General features: G+C 44.5%; 1 protein-coding gene across 3 annotated transcripts in view; it reads right to left on the reverse strand.

Annotated features, from left to right (window-relative positions):
* Nucleotides 1–18,114, reverse strand: part of PHF11 (PHD finger protein 11) — a 1,101,640-nt gene that overhangs the window by 180,542 nt on the left and 902,984 nt on the right. The gene's annotated exons all lie outside the window — the stretch shown is intronic.

Consider the following 18,114-nt stretch of genomic DNA (forward strand, 5'->3'; position numbering starts at 1 on the left):
CATGGAAAAGATCACGGCATCCATACACGGGATATCCACACAGTGTGATACTCTATGGCAGGGGTGTTCCTAGGTCTGGAAAAGATTAGGGGCTATGCTAATGTCGGGACTGGCGGGACTCGGGGCTAGGTAGCATTTTGGTTGTAGCACCTGAGCTTCTATCCGGGGCTAGAACCAAAAGACCCAGGGCTATAGCCCTCTCAGCCCCCCACTAGCAACGCCTCTGCTCTATGGATGGAATTCCTTAACAAATACATGCCGGAAATGACACATTAATGTCTACAGGTCCACCAGCCCCATAGTCTCACATTACGAGAGATCACCTTTTGATGGAATACAGGACATAAGACAACGAAAAACCACACTAACTTCCTAAACAAGGTGGTCCCCAAAACATACCAAATCTATCATGCAACTCGCCACACAATAGAAAACACATTCCTCAGCAGCAGTGGACAAAGTCTTGTAGGGTGTGGGGAGGGAGGGGAAAGCAGGGATTACTGTTAATATTTACTGTTATTCTAAACGGAAGTTAAATGCAAATGGAAAGTTCACATACGCATTGCCGAAATGTAAAATAGGATTATGACTGTCTTTGTTTGGCACAATTTTTTTTTTTATTGTTCACAAAGCTTGTTAATTCCTATTGAATAAATTGTAACCTGTTTGACATAAAATCAAATAAAAACGAATTTTAAAAAACAAAAAAACCCTGACCTAATACACTGACAGGTGTCTGCCTTCTATATAAAAATGGCACAGACATGTCACACTCTTCCAATAGAGACTAACAATGCGTCAGTAAAAGGAACTCTGCTTGTAGCTCTTGTGAACCCTTAAGTGTTCACTGCATTTCTAGACAAAATTTCCCCTCTCGTATACATGAGCGTGTTGTACCTGTGTCTACTAAAAACTAAAACGATTTGCCTCCAATATATTAACGTCAACACTTGGTTCCTTTTGAGGATTTTAGGGGTTTATAAATAATATATCGAACAAGTCTCCCATTGAGCTGTCCTATTGTGAATGCAGTCTCATCCCTGTACCTTTAAAAGGTTTTCCCTTTATCAACAGTGACACCCCTTATACTAAGAGTCACTAATTATCCCGTATTTGTGCTTTGCTGTATCTGCATAGTTGACTGCTATGACTGCCCTTGTGGCGGATTTATTGGTGCTTGCTGCACTCTCGGCGCTCGTCTGCTGCACTGTTTGATTCTGAGCAAACCCATCTCCATTCTGCTGCGAATACGCGGGCGGGTTTGTAGTCCCCCCTCATGAGAATTGCCTATTCTGCACAACTCCTAGACTTCTATATGTGCGAGAAAGGTGCCCTATCATACCACATATCCAGCATATAGGAGGCAGTCTTCTTTCTAATTTGCCCCTCTTGCATGCCTTCATTATCATTCTGTGTGTTTTGAAACTCACTCGGTTATTCTGGAAGTTTCCCTGATTATTTCTGGAAGCCCTTACATCGAAAGCCTCCCCTACCCCATGATGCACATACACTATTATTTTGATCAAACTACCTTTAGTTATTCACCTGCAGCATCTTTTCTGCTTGCTGTGAACCTGACTCATCTCCACTAGCCAACATTGCTCCTTCAATGGCGTACTTGGATAGTTTTTTTCTGCACTAACTTTGCTTTTTCACCTTTGCCAAAGATCGTCTTTCTTTTGATTCTTCTCTTGCAAGAGGCGGCAATAATGCACAATGGCTCGTCATATCTCTAACCACGGCTTCATTTTTATACCCACCAATTTCTTGAGCTTCATTTGCACTGCGTCTGGCAGCTCTTTCCCCACGGATGGCAATCAGGAGACCTTCAACGTCCCCTATACCTAACGTTTTTCCTCCTATCATGTTCTCCAACTCATGGATCCACTTCTCAGCGCTAGGATTTAAACTCGAGAGTCTGCTCCTTGAATTATCCTTCTCTTGTTTGTGGCCAAGGTATATACTATGGCATAGCTCCTCCCTTCCCTAACTAAAGGAAAGTGTGAAATCACAAACTTGCATCCATCATCCATCGTCTGTCTGTTCATAGCAGGAACAATGGTTCCTCTCCGCCTTCTACCTGGCAGCGAACTTAGCCTGCTGTCATACAGTGGCGAGTCCCCCCCCTCACCATGGGACCGTTCTCTAGGCCGATTTAGCCACTCCTATGATTCCGATGCCCGAGATATAGGGAGGTCTAAATCCGACCAAAAACCATCTTACTTCCTTATCCATTAAAAAACACCCTTCACGGCTACATGCATTGCCTTCCTCCTCATGGACAGGTTCTCTATCCTCTGATAACATATCCTGTCCCCGGCTTGTGTGACTGCTCACCTTTTCCTCATCTCTATTCAGAGTCAGTCTATCTAAAGACAGCTCCTCTGGTTCAAAATTACATGAGGCTCCCTCTTCTCTGTACAGCTGCGTACTCTTGAATCGATCATTTTTACCCTTCCCCTGTAGTACTTCCTTAGTGCTCATCTCATGATGGACTTTATTGATTGCTTTCCCAATGCTTCTAGACTCAAACTCAGCTAGATTTGCTCTGGACGGACCAGCTACGGACTCATGTGCTGGGAAGAACTCTTCTAAATCCTCCCATGACACTACTGGATTAGGATTCATTACTTCCTTTTCCATACAATTAATGTTGCATGTTCTCTGCCTTCTCTTTCGTGCTACATTATCTTGATCTTTCCTTTGCCTTATGTCCTCGATGCTTTTACCATCAAGTTTGAACAAAATCTGACCACCCATCCATTCGTTCTTTATAAGCGCTAACTCATCAGTCTTATCTTACTCTTCTCTCCATCTCTTTATTTCTCGTCCTCTCACTAGAAATGTATTTAGTCATTCACTTTTCTCCTTATCATGTCACTCCTCATCTCTCAGGTTTTTAGAGATTACATCTCTCTCCATATTTTTATCTCGGCCCCCGTCACTGCTTTACACAGGCGACTCATATGCTGGGTTACTATACCTTGTTGCTGCCTTGAGCTCCCTTAATGGGTACAGCACGTCATCTTTCTTACCATCGCCATCTGCTTTAGGTGCGGCGGGTGGAGCAAAAGGCTACTCACCCCCCTCTTTGCATACAATAAGTATCCAATCTACAGGAGGCAGGTCTTCTCTCCCCTCCTGATACGTCTTCCAGAGCTTTAAGCTCGCTAGTCGCTTGTCTAACCTTTTTTCCGTAGATGCAGCATGCAAATATGTCGTCATATGCTGCAGAACTGTCTTCATTATTGATCCCCCGTGTGGCCATGGCAGGATCATTTTGTCTGCTGTGCCCTTCACTCACTCTGCACTGTACTGTCTAAGCTTGGGTGCATGCTTAGGTAGCTGCTTACAGAGATGTATAAGCAAAGTAATATCCTCCAATTTGACACGTCACTCTTTGATTGTCAATATTCACCTTTACACTTTGCAAATTTCAAAGTACGTTTCAGAAAAACAAAACAATATGCGCGTGCACCAATAGTCGCAGGCTCCAGTACCGCTATATCAAATTTTTACTTTAATCTATGTTTTCACTAGACACCATCAGTTCAATATCAACAAATAAATAATGAATTCACAATTCTCGTGTTCTATTTTTCGCGTCTTATCAGTTCTATTGTTTTTCACCATATATAGTCACATAAAACCAAAAGACAGACTGACATACTCGACCAGCCACATGTATCTCTCAGTCTTCTCTCTAAGACTGCCCTGCCCTCTAAAAAATACTCCGACATGGGATGTGAACCGACCTCCTTAAATTTGTCTTTAACCAAATTCGTGATCTACGTCACCCGTAAATAGGGCTATAGGTGCGATTTGTTCTGTTGCATTCTTTAAAACGCAGGTAAACTAGAGCGTACTCTTTACACTTTTTTGCCACCTCACTCAGGTTTTACTCACTTTTTGTATTTTCACTTCCGACTCTCAGGATCGTACACCTCCTCAGTAGCATCTCCAATTTTCCATTTGTTCAGCTTCCGGTATGCGCTGGGCGGGGTTTTTTGCCTGAAAACAAGGAACTTGTCTATCCTAGCTTATACAAGAATTGCTTTACTCTAAATCGCTATCTACATGGTGCTTCACGTCCTTTCAGCCGAATGGCAGAGGTTGGGCGATGGTTCCGGGACCCCAAAGCTTACTTATCCTGATGGGTATCTAACCATCCTATCTCTGCTACTAGGTGAACTGGGGTCGCCAGCCCTTTAAGATGAGGTAGCAATACCCTTGAAATGGATGGGGATGCAGATATTATTCAAACATCAATAATCGAAACGACTCAGGTAGTTGGCAAAAGGATAACTGTTTTAATATCAATTATCTAAAACAGGGAGTACAACAGAGGTCTCAGCGTAAGTTCTCTCTCAATGCATTTTAAAAAAAACATTCTTTTATAGCAAAAAAATGTCATAGGTGACGTCAACCTACGTATTTACTAACGTCATCCTTAGTGGCAAACTACAAAAACCTATTGAAGACAATGATAGGGTCTCAAGGATCATCTAGGTATATGATCCAAATTCGTCTAAGGCAGTGGAAGAGAATGATTTGTTTCTTAACATCAGGTGGGGCAACTAAACCCTCCCCTTAAACAGGTCACTATAAACGTCACTAAATACACAACGCCCTATTGGCTACACAACTATAGGACCCTTAATCATGCGGTCCCCTACCATTGGTTGACTTTTAACCTCCGTCAGTACTTTTCCACCTACGCTAGTAGCATGCAGTATGGGCTTCCAGGTGCTGGTGAGCTAGTCTTAACTATAGCTTCCCATCAATTAGCATAATCATCCATCATCACCTCAGTGGTATGCTGTCAATTAGGGCTTTGAACTCATCCTTGAGAGTGTTCTCTTGCTCTGGAGAATTCAGAGGAGTGAAGGCACGCTTTGCCCTCATGCGTAGGTGTGACCACCATGCTCGTCCAACTTCTCCCCACCATGTGACTGAAGACCACGAAATCAAGCTTCTAGTGTTTTAAAATACTATTTTCTAATAGACCTCTGACCTCTTCCGTGTTTTTGTCCAAGCCTCCTGAACAGGAGCTTCATTCTTTCACATGATTTGTATCCCATGTCTGCTCACCCCAGTCTGATATGGCCTTGGCTTCTTGGCTCATCCAGCCTCGCCTATCTGAGATTCGCCTGTAATTCACTTGTTTTCTAACTGCGACACGCTGGAAAAGAGGCCTTCCTTCTTTAGCCCAGTTCTGCTATAACATGTAGTGGAAACATCCATTCTTGACTGACTCCATTATATATGTATATGTTGGCGCATGCCTCAATCTATTCATTATAAGCTAGCCTCAAGAATACTTCATCCGCTTGTGTTTCTTTACATATGTACATGTGTAAAATGACTTGGTATCTTCATCTTTTCTGTAGCATCAGTTTCTTCATCCTGATCCCAAGATGTCACTTATCTTTGATACTTTCTTGATGCCTTATAGAATATCTGCCTTCTCTAGTCTCTGCATCTCCTCTATGTACGTCAGCTCGACTCTGCATGATGTCACCCTTCGTCTTCGCCATTTATTTGTCCTGTTTTTTCTGGGATTTCATTCAAATGGCCATTGTACTGTCTCGTTTGCAGGTATGGTTTTCTCAATGGGAACCTTGCCTTCAGGATTCTCCTAGGTATCAGTATTTTCACTGGTACTGCACGTGTCTCACACCCTGGTTCCCAACCTATAGGCAATATGGGCGAAGTGGTTGAGGTGGGGGTACTTAGCTCCTTCTCTACACTTGGGACCAATTAAGCTTGAATGGAAATGTGGAAGGTGATATACCTAGCCAATCTTTGTCCCGGGGGTTACGTTAGTCAATAATTGATGACATCTTTGTCTCTTTCTTTTTGTTCAGGTTTTGTACTAATTTCTGTGATCACCCATAACTCCTCTTCTGACCATAGCCCACTTGTTGCACAGTTTGATATTCCTGGTGATGACTTTGATACAGCGACCAATCTTTCTTTATCTTTAAATCATGGAAGAAATAGATTCAGATGGAATCCCTGTTAACACAATTCATTTATTTATTTTTTACATTTGTAGAGCGTGCAAATTCCTCAGGCATCAAGGCGCTAGTTAAGCACAGTGGTGAGGATAGGAGAGGGGGAGGGTGGGGAATGCAGCAAGGTGGGGGAGGGAGGGAAGATAGTTACAGCAGTTTCAATCAGGCACATAGTTTTCAGTAAAATAAACTTCAACTGATATCTATGAGGCAAGCAAAGAGTTATTTAAGTTAAATACGGAACTATCTGTTTTTTTATGAGGCACTAACAAATGAGGAAAGGTAACTTTACATTTTTTCCCCTAGATTTCACACATTCCCTTAGGCAAAATAATAAACCTGTTAATTCTGTATTGTACAGTAACTATAACCATGTAATTAAAAAAATAGCTTTTCAAGATGCACCTTGCATAACATTAAGAAGGATTCACTAGATGAAACATAGAAATTGATTAGGTGTACACGAGCCAAACAGACACATACAAATTGGTTCAAAGCATATAAACACAATGCTTATCAAAACGTAAATGACAACATGCTACAAATACTTTGTATTAAACATGCAAAGAATTTCTGAGAAATCATGAACAAAAAAGTTACAATTTTATAAGATGTATTAATAAATCCAGTTCCGATGAACAATAGAAAAAACACTTCCAGTATCTGTATACCCTTTCCAGCAACATGAATACTTCTTGACTTACTGATTGTTCATTGGGATCATCTTCCCTTTGACACTGGTGAAATAGAAGCATCAAGAAATCTAAAAACTCTATGGCATCAGATCTTGACAGTTTAGCGAACTACACACTGAGAGAATCACCAGAACTATAGGCAAGGATTCTGGAAGTACACTTCAAACAAATTGTAACAACACACACCATCCTAGATTCTTGGTGATTATCATATATTATCTCGATAACAAGAAGGGCGATGGGAATAACCCTAAAAACTATCAGCTTAGCGCCCTTCTAGATAGGGAGCAAAACATTTGCTAATCTAATTTGAAACCAATTTGAAGAATGACAATTTGAAAGTAACAGATTACACATTTTTCAAACAGGCTTTCTGAAGAGCCACAGTACCTCACTGACCAGCTGTATCATTAGACTGCTCCAAAATCAAGTACTGGGGAAAAACAGAACCCCCATTTATATGACTAGCATTGTCTTAACATCAGCTTTTGATACTGGCAAAAATCTAATCCTTTGGGATAAACTTAATAAATGTGGGGTTCCAGATTATCTGCAGAATATTCTTATTGAACCTCATTTTAAATCACAAATTCAAGTTTTATGGGATGATAAATTTTCACTGTTCTCCAAAAAAAACTACAAGCAAAGGCCTGAAGCAAAGTTACATTCCTGCACCTTGGCTCTTTAACCTTTACCTCCTGGATTTGGGAGATGCAATGTCAGATGCCCAATCATTCACCTCACACATGGAACAACTAAAAGTACCAGGAATTGACTATGCCGATGATTTGATAATGACCTACTAATGAACACAGCAAAGACTACGGTAACTGTATTCTGAAGAGCTAGAAAATCTTATTATTGGTAAATGGGTACCAATAAACTGGAGCAAGTAAGCCAAGTGGTCTACTTAGGCTTTCACATCTACACAAGACGTTCTATAAAAGCATACACAACACAGCTGACTGTTAAGGTCAATATGTTTGCTGCCCAGCTAAGGAAAATCTTTTGTAAATTTTGCAAATATCTATTTTACCTATTTTCAAATATTCCAAGGCAAAGGTTGTACTTGTGATGATCTACGGTTTGGAAATAATGGACCCAAAGGACAAAGCCCTATTAAATAGATTGGGGGCTCCTTGTAGAAAACTGTTCTGTCCTTGTGCTCATGTTTACCAATATCATTATTAAGTTACCAAACTGGTCTTCGGCTATGGTCAATATTGATTAAATGGCAGATATTTCAGCTGTATGCAAAACATTTATGCCAAACATTTAGACACTCCCACTTGATCTATATTCATGAGCATTCAACAGGATGTATCCAGTAATTGGTCTCTGGAATTAAACTCATCTATAAATGTATGAAAATTATAAATAGCATGGGTACTTCAACCCAAATCCTGATTACAAACCGGTATATGGTACAAAATAAATTATGGAAATATCACTGTATCACAATGCGGAAATCCCTTGGGGGTTACAAGTTATGTAGTGATCTTGCAAAAGAGGGAAAAAAAAACGGGAGATATTCCTTTGTACCGACTACAATTTCCAGAAGCTTGTTGGAAACATTACTTTAAGATTCCGATTGAATATTTGACCAACAACTGACATCCTGGGTATTAGAGCTAGGCGCCCCACAAAATGTACCTGTTGGTTATGCAAGGATCCTTCCAAAGTTTAAACTTTGTTTCATTTATGTTTACAATGCTTAAGGCTCTTTAAGAAGAAAAGGAATTATTTGAGTAAATTTGTTGCAAAGTACGAAATAGTGACTGACTAATTTTCTAGCGATGCATTTTTGCAGGCAAGCAAATATCCTTGATAATTTCATCAGTAAGATATATCAAACTCATCTTTAAAAAGTACTAAGCAAATGCGCCATTATTGTTTGTTTATGCAAAATATATAACCTGATAACTGGGCATTGCACGTGTAGCAATTTTAGGACTGATCATTTTATAAATGTTACTCTCTTTTTTTATAAAACAAATTGCTGTTTGTTCAAGGTTTTATTTTTAATAGTACACAGTAAAAAAAGAAGAAAAGGAATGTGTGCAGACCTTTGGAGAGGAATAATGAGGGCGTATTGAACGATTCTTGCATTATATCACTAGCCCATTCTGCAACATCCTTTAGTAAGTAAACCAGCTTGAGAGTAGCTGAGAATTGGCACACCAATTATTTGCTGTTATATGGTTGAATTGCTTCCAATTATGGTTTCTTGAATTCCTACTAAATGGAGATGTTCTGATTCCAGAAGCAGAGCTAGTCTATGCATTTGGACTAGTCGCTATCAATGCAATACTAGGTCTATCTGCAAGGATTAAGTGTTCCTGTTCTATGTGGGTGTTGCTCCCATTGCTATGGTTATGCTGAACCTTTTCTACGTGAGGGGAACTTGGATCGCTGAGGCCCATGCTTGGCTTGTTTTTTGAGATGGGGATTTGGACTGCTGAGGCCTATCCAGTGCCCTTACTATGCAAAAGTAGCATTGCTGAGGCCCTTCATTTACCTGTTCAGTGTGGGGTTGTTTGCACTGCTCAATTCCATGCAAGTTCCTTCTCTATGCAAATGGAACTTCTTCTGTTGTGAACCATGACTTATCTGCTCTATGTGTAGTAATCTTGGACTGTTGAGAGTCACAACGTTCCTATTATGTGTGAGGAAGGCATGATCTACTGAGGTCCAGGGCATATTTTCCTATTCCAAGAGGGGAGAGTGCACTCTAGCAGCCTATGTTGTACCTGGTTTATGTGATGGGAGCTTCCACAGTGGAGAGTCATTACTCATATGTCCTATCTGTGGGAATCTTCTACCCTTGATTTATGTTGCACTGATGAAAGCTTGCATTGCTGCTGCCTTGATGCACCTTTTTTGTTTGCGTGAGGGAAGCCTGCTGTCATAGATGACACAAAACACATGCGGCGTGGGGGCAGCTCACAAGTTTTTATTTTTATTTTGTGAACAATAGGGTCATTCCTCTCTTTCTCATCTCCCTTGGTGTCCCCTCCCTAACCCAGTCGACTGTAACCCCAGTTTAATTATGCCAACCGGTAACCCCTACTGTCTATTTCTGTCTTAGGCTACTGGTGGCGAAGGCAAAGGCTCTCTAGACTTCCTCAGGGATTACCTAGCTGTCCCTATCCAGTTATTAGAGTACTAAAGTAGTTGGGAAGTGGCTTGCACTAGCTCAGTTGGATTGAGTCTTTTTTAGTCATGACCACACTAACCTCTTCCATTCCCCTCTTACTGTCTCACCCTACACCTCAATCCACCCACCGCTCTCGCCTCCACCCCTTGATGTTACCAATACTGTGATTGCTACTTCTCTTCTCCCACTACTACACTCCTCCTCCCACCTCTAAAACACACTCTTCTTTCACTCACACAGATACTTCACAAACACGCCTTACCAGTGGCGGCCGCTTATAATGGGGGGGGGCATTGCCCCCCAACCAGGGAGCGCAAGAGCGCGAGCAGAGAGCACGTCACTGTGCAGTCAAGAAAGTGTTCGTCTGCATGCATATTTTTTTTTTGCAGCGCTGCCTGCAAACCAAATAAATCTGTTGGAGCAGCATTCATTTTAAATGAATGCTGCTCCAACAGAGGCTCTCTGCTGTTCATGGCTTGCGGGTTGTTTCAGAGGGGAACGTCCCCTTTTACGCAGCTTTTTCCGATGTAAATTGCGTGGAGCTAGTAGCTCCACGCACTTTACGTAACCCCCATGGCAGTGCAAAGGCTGGCGGGGCGCTAGAGTGGTGGCCCCGCTAGTCATAATGTGTGCGCAAACAGCGCACCTGCTGAGGACGTCTGCATAGCAACAGCAAATCACTGAATGCCATTGGCTGTTTTCGAGCCAATGACATTAAAGTAACTGGGCGCTCGCGAAGCAGCATACAGACAGAAATCCGGTTCAACCTTCTCACTTAGTCGTGTGTTGAGTGGACTCTGTGTGAAGAAGCGTGAAGATGTCACAACACTGGAGAAGCTGCCCTGAAGTCAACTGAGGGTTCACACGACGTATCTCAGTTAAGTGTGTGCGACTTTGTTAGGGCTTAACTTAGTGATGGCGGTACCCGCCCGTGCCAGCCTTCATTCCCCAGGGACAGTGCTCCCACGACCGTCCTGGTCCTGGAGCCCTGCCCTGGGGATTCCACCAATCTGATAAATTGTTTGTGTAAATTATTTGTGTTGCTTACCATGTCATCAATGTCAAGGGTTGGGGGGCTTCAGTAGGGGCTAGCGCCGCCATCTATACCAAACCGTTCCCAGAAGCGCTTGCCTCTCTCTGCCTGTAGGAAGGTGTCATGATCTCTGCTTCCAAAAGATCAGGACTTGCCCGACTCCCTTGGAAGCAGACCCATAACCCCGGTTCCGAGTGCCAGCCAGTCCCAATTGGGACCTTTTGTACCCTGTCCTGGCGCCAGTGGCACCGGGCTCATAAAGATGCCCAGTCCCAGCGCTGGAAGCGCCGGGCTCATAATGCTTGGGTGGACTCACCTGCAGCAGACCATGCTGCTTACTTACCTGCCAGTTGAACCCCTGATCCTCTTCTGTTTGGGACTACTTTTCCTGTTGGGTGGGGCAGGAGCCACTCCCTAGGTTCAGAACACTGGAACTCTTCCGGAAAGCAGGAACTCTTTTCTTACCTAGGCGTGGCTGTGGAAGGAGACACCTAAGCACTACAGGAGGCTATTTAAACCACACCCGATGGATGAATCTTGCTTTGTGTTATTCTGCATTCTCTGCAGCAGAACGCTCATCGTGTCTTCTGCTTCTGATCCTGGGCCTAAGGGAACAAAGGCTTACCATCCTGGAATCCAGTCTTAGCAGCACCTGTAAAGACAAAGAAAGAACAGGTTAGCACTACAGTCTTCAGTGGCAGCGCATCTCTTACCTGGTCCATCGGCTGTCACCAACGCCTCGCGCTGCATTCCGGCATCTGAAAGACAAAGGCTTACCTACTCTTCGCATGCTCCGGAGGTCTTCGCACTGCATTCCGGCATCTGAAAGACAAAAGCTTACGAGCTCTTTGCACGCTCCGGAGGCCTTCGGCGCTGCATCCCGCATCTGAAAGACAAAAGAAGGTGCGTTTAAAGACATTGGGCAACTTTATTACTCACGTGCCATTACTCCTTCCCACGCCGAATCCAGTGGGTATTCCAGCACCCTTCAGCTTCTCTAAAGCTCCGAACTTGTACCTGCAAGATAAAAGGGACAGTTAGTGTGCATCGTGAAGCAGGCTACAAGCGCTTACTTACGTGCTTCCAGGCGCTTCTATTCCTCACGCGGGTTCGATCCTCAACTCTCATCAGCCCGCCATCCGCCATCGCCGGAACCCTGCAAAACAAGAGATATCATTACAAAAGACTTTTAAGACATTTGAAGTGCCCAGAACTTACCGTTCGTGCAGTTAACGACGGACAGCAGTCCTCTGAGGTCAAGAGGCCTGCACCCTTATCCAGTGAAGAAACTGGTTACGGCACCCTGCCCCGAGGCAGATGGAGAGCTCGGCGTTCACTTACCTAAGGTGAGGGCGTTAACCTTTGGGGTTCTACAGGAGAAGAGAAAGGGAAGAGGAGAGAGGCACCCAATAAACCCAGTTCATTAATCCCATATTTTCTATCTGCAGACATCTTACTCTTCGAGTCAGACATACCGTGCACAGTGGTCCAGCCCAAAGAGCCAACCGTGTGTTACACATCACCTTTGAAGATACGGCATTCACCCAGTCAAGACCGGCGCCTCTGCGGGAATCAGGTGAGCGTTACAGAACACAAAGCCTACCGCAAAACTCCCACCCAGGCGCTATGGAAACCTCGGATACCGACCAGCTAGCCCAGTTACTTGGGGAACTAAGAGCAGAAGTTCATGCAGCCCGTCAGGAAACGAATGCTCTAAGAAGGGAACTGATTATTTCCAAGGAGCGAACAGACGATCTCGCTAGACAATTGCTACAGTCACAAGCCGGACAAACTCCGTTACCCGCATCAGGGGCAAATCTTCCTTCAACATCCTCTACGAACCCAGTGCAGATCAACCTACCTGGGAATGTACCTCTGGCTCCGCCCGAACGATTTTCTGGTGACCCAAAGAGGTTTGCAGTATTTATTAATCAGTGCCGGTTGCACTTCTTATGCCGGCCAACAGCCTTTCCAACTGATCAAGCTAAGGTAGCTTTCGTGCTTTCGTACCTTAGTGGCAATGCGGCAGACTGGTCGATCCCTCTAGTTAATCAAGATGATCCGGTTCTCCATGATTTTCAAGCTTTTCAGCTCAGTATGGAAAAACTGTTTGCAAGACATTCACAGGGGCAGGCCTTGGACAATGAGCTCCTTTCATTGCGACAGGGTAATCAAGAACTTTTGGCTTATATTGCGTCTTTCAACAGACTGATAGTGGAAACTCGATGGCCTGAGGACAAAAGGATTACGCTGTTTTATAGAGGTCTACGTGGAGAGCTCAAAGATGTGTTAGCCCAAGTAGTGAATCCCCCGCAAGACTCTTCGGACTATATTGACTTAGTCGTTCAAATTGACCACAGACTGCAGAACAGGAAGGCCGATCGTTCCAAGTTTGATGCTCGAGTATTTTCCAAACCACCAACTCCTACCAAAGGAGTAGACTCCGGGGAACCCATGCAAATAGGGGGCCTGAAAGGACCACTAACACAAAAGGAGCGGGAAAGGAGAAAACAGCTGCAATTATGCCTCTATTGCGGAAACTCGGGGCACTTTCTTCGAGACTGTCCGGTGAAACCAGCCAAGAAGGCAGTAGGAGCTGCAGTTACCAGGCTCGCAAACTCTGAGCAGGGAAACGACCTCGCCCGACAAGAATAGAGGTCCTCTTGCCGAGCGTTAAAACCAGTTCCGTGACCTCGCATTTCGTGATATCTATGGTCCTCATTAGCCCTGAACATCCGGATCGATTACATGCGATTGAAGCTTACGTCGACAGCGGTGCCATCGGCAATTATGTGGATCATGAAATGGTTTTGAGGATGAATCTGACTCTTTGTCCAAAGGCTGTAAAGGACGTCATTACTACGGTGGATGGTACGGAGATAGCCTCCGGACCAGTAACGCATACCACCCAAGAAGTGACGCTAGTAAGTCAAGATGGACACCATGAGAAGATCGTGTTCGATGTGATCAAGGCCCCTCAGTTCCAGATTATTCTAGGAATTCCTTGGTTAGAGTAGCACAATCCTCAGATCGATTGGCGAGTAAGAACGGTTCAGTTTCCAGAATGTGTCTCTACTTGTCACCCTCGACCTGGTGTTGCACTGGCAGCAATTTCCTCAGAGGCTCCCCAGTTACCTCCTGAATACCTAGAATTCCAAGATGTTTTCCGGAAGGATCAGGCTAACTCTCTACCTCCTCATAGGTCTTATGACTGCCAGATAGACCTGATACCTGGATCTACTCCTTGTAGTAGAATTTATGCCCTCACCGAGCCTGAGAATCTTCACCTCCGACAATACCTGGATCAATACCTAGCGAATGGGTTTATTCGTCCTTCCAAGTCCCCTGCTTCCTCAGCTTTGTTCTTCGTTCCAAAAAAAGAAAGGGACCTTAGAACTTGTATAGATTATCGCGCCCTGAACCAGATCACCGTTAAGAATAGATATCCGTTACCTTTGATCCCTGAACTCCTGGACCAAGTCAGAAAAGCATGCATATATACAAAGCTGGATCTTAGAGGAGCCTACCACTTGGTACGAGTAAAAGAGGGCGATGAATGGAAGACGGCCTTCCGCACCAAGTATGGGCTATTTGAATATCAGGTCATGCCCTTCGGACTTTGCAATGCCCCGGCCGCCTTTCAATATTTTATGAACGATGTCCTCAGAGAGCTCATAGATGTGTGTGTTGTTGTTTACATTGACGACATCCTCGTTTATTCTTCATCGGAAACTGAACATCGGAAACACGTGAAAATGGTCCTCGAGAGATTGCGTCAACACAAACTTTTCGCTAAGTTGGAAAAATGTGTTTTCAACGTGACTGAAGTTGAATTCTTGGGATTCATATTATCACCTAGCGGAGTGCGAATGGATTCAAAGAAGGTCGATGCAATTCTCAAATGGCCATCGCCATCCTCCGTAAAAGGTGTTCAAAGCATGTTAGGCTTCGCTAACTTTTACCGCAGGTTTATCCCCGAATTCTCTCGAATAGTCCAGCCCATCACCGCCTTGTTAAAGAAAAACAAACGTTTTGAATGGTCTACCGAGGCGGAACAAGCTTTCCAGAATTTGAAGACTAGATTTATCTCTGCACCGATCTTAAAACATCCTCGCCCAGAACTCCCATACATCGTTGAAACCGATGCTTCGAGCTTTGCCATGGGGGCAGTTCTATCACAAAAGGACCCAGTAACCAATCAGTTGCATCCCGTGGCATTTTGGTCCCGCAAATTCTCACCTCCTGAAATCAATTACACTATTACTGAAAAGGAACTTCTAGCTATCAAGTCCGCCTTTAAGGCTTGGCGGCATTATCTTCTGGGGGCCCGACACACCGTCACTGTGATTACAGATCACCGAAACCTGCAATATTTGAAAACCGCAAAAGCTCAATCCTCTAGGCAACTCCGTTGGGCACTATTCTTTGCCGAGTTTGACTTCATAGTTACTTATCGACCTGGTACAAAAAAAGGTAAAGCTGATGCCCTTTCTCGGATGGGAGTGGAAGAACATTTGATCAATCCTAAACCTGTACCTATCATTCCCGAACAAAGAATTCTAGGTGTAATCGCCACACAATCCATAGAGGAAGTTAAGGATAAAGCCAGGCTACTGGTAACTCCAGCAGACATACAGAATTGGCATCTGCAGGGAAAGGACTTTACGGTGAAGGACAACCTATTATATTTCCAAGAACGGTTATACCTGCCCAGCACAGATTTACAAAAAAAGGTAATCTCTTGTTATCACGATTCTTTAATGGAAGGACATCCCGGTATGACCAAGACCTCGGAAAAGATCAAGCGCTACTTCTGGTGGCCGTCTTGGAAAAAAGATATCAGAGACTTTATAATGTCCTGTGGAGTATGCGCCCAAAACAAGAGTCAAAAGGAAAAACCAGCCGGCCTCTTACGCCCTATTGACATCCCGCCTCGCCCTTGGCATACGCTTTCTATGGACTTCATGACCGATCTACCTCCATGCTCCGGATACAATACGATCCCAGTAATCGTGGACCTATTCTCCAAGATGGCGCATTTCATTCCACTCAAAGGCTTACCAACAGCAGCAACTCTGGCCCGAGAATTTCTCGAAAACATCGTCCGACTGCACGGTTTTCCTTCAGTTCTAATTTCGGATCGAGGTAGTCAATTTATTTCTCATTTTTGGCGAAGTTGCTGTCGGTCGGCTCAAATTGATGTGAGACTTTCGACCAGCCACCACCCTCAAACCGACGGACAAACCGAGAGGACCAATCAAACTCTGGAACAGTATTTGCGCTGCATGCTACAACAAACTGAAAAAACTTGGAAAGATATCCTTTGGATAGCCGAATATGCCTACAATAACTCTGTCCGCTCGGGAACTGGGAAGACCCCGTTTTTTCTTTTATACGGTAGTCACCCTTGAACCTCGGAGTTGGATCCACTCCAAGATCTTGGAACACCAGCAGTAGACCACCTGCATTCTACAATCACCCAAGCCTTTAAGGAAGCCGTTTCTCACCTTCAAAGGGCTAAAGAACAATACAAGAAAGGAGCAGACCAACATCGGAAGGAAGCCCCCCAATATCAAGTAGGAGATCAAGTCTGGTTATCCACCAAATATCTACCTCTAAAAGGACCACGCACATTCAACCCAAGATACCTTGGTCCCTATTCCATCACTACCATAGTAAATCCAGTAGCGGTCAAGTTGGATTTGCCCCCTCACATGAAGATACATCCGGTCTTCCACGTCTCTCTATTAAAACCCGTGCAACCTCAAACCCGACTAACTACATCTCCAAAACCTATTCTAGTTGATGGAGAACTCGAGTTTGAAGTCAAAAGCATCCTGGATTCCAAGATCTCCAAATCTAAACTATTTTACCTGATTGACTGGAAAGGCTACGGTCCCCAAGAAAGATCCTGGGAACCTGCAGAATATGTCCACGCGCCTCGTCTAATCAAAAGATTTCATCGAACATTTCCTAACAAGCCCAAGCCCCCGGAGAAGCCTGGTTTGGGAGGGGCCTTGAGGGGGGGTGCTGTCATGATCTCTGCTTCCAAAAGATCAGGACTTGCCCGACTCCCTTGGAAGCAGACCCATAACCCCGGTTCCGAGTGCCAGCCAGTCCCAATTGGGACCTTTTGGACCCTGTCCTGGCGCCAGTGGCACCAGGCTCATAAAGATGCCCAGTCCCAGCGCTGGAAGCGCCGGGCTCATAATGCTTGGGTGGACTTACCTGCAGCAGACCATGCTGCTTACTTACCTGCCAGTTGAACCCCTGATCCTCTTCTGTTTGGGACTACTTTTCCTGTTGGGTGGGGCAGGAGCCACTCCCTAGGTTCAGAACACTGGAACTCTTCCGGAAAGCAGGAACTCTTTTCTTACCTAGGCGTGGCTGTGGAAGGAGACACCTAAGCACTACAGGAGACTATTTAAACCACACCCGATGGATGAATCTTGCTTTGTGTTATTCTGCATTCTCTGCAGCAGAACGCTCATTGTGTCTTCTGCTTCTGATCCTGGGCCTAAGGGAACAAAGGCTTACCATCCTGGAATCCAGTCTTCAGCAGCACCTGTAAAGACAAAGAAAGAACAGGTTAGCACTATGGTCTTCAGTGGCAGCGCATCTCTTACCTGGTCCATCGGCTGTCACCAACGCCTCGCGCTGCATTCCGGCATCTGAAAGACAAAGGCTTACCTACTCTTCGCATGCTCCGGAGGTCTTCGCACTGCATTCCGGCATCTGAAAGACAAAAGCTTACCAGCTCTTTGCACGCTCCGGAGGCCTTCGGCGCTGCATCCCGCATCTGAAAGACAAAAGAAGGTGCGTTTAAAAACATTGGGCAACTTTATTACTCACGTGCCATTACTCCTTCCCACGCCGAATCCAGTGGGTATTCCAGCACCCTTCAGCTTCTCTAAAGCTCCGAACTTGTACCTGCAAGATAAAAGGGACAGTTAGTGCGCATCGTGAAGCAGGCTACAAGCGCTTACTTACGTGCTTCCAGGCGCTTCTATTCCTCACGCGGGTTCGATCCTCAACTCTCATCAGCCCGCCATCCGCCATCGCCGGAACCCTGCAAAACAAGAGATATCATTACAAAAGACTTTTAAGACATTTGAAGTGCCCAGAACTTACCGTTCGTGCAGTTAACGACGGACAGCAGTCCTCTGAGGTCAAGAGGCCTGCACCCTTATCCAGTGAAGAAACTGGTTACGG

This window comes from Ambystoma mexicanum, chromosome 7q, assembly GCF_040938575.1.
Source record: "Ambystoma mexicanum isolate Mex_15411 chromosome 7q, UKY_AmexF1_1, whole genome shotgun sequence".
Lineage (NCBI taxonomy): Eukaryota > Metazoa > Chordata > Amphibia > Caudata > Ambystomatidae > Ambystoma > Ambystoma mexicanum.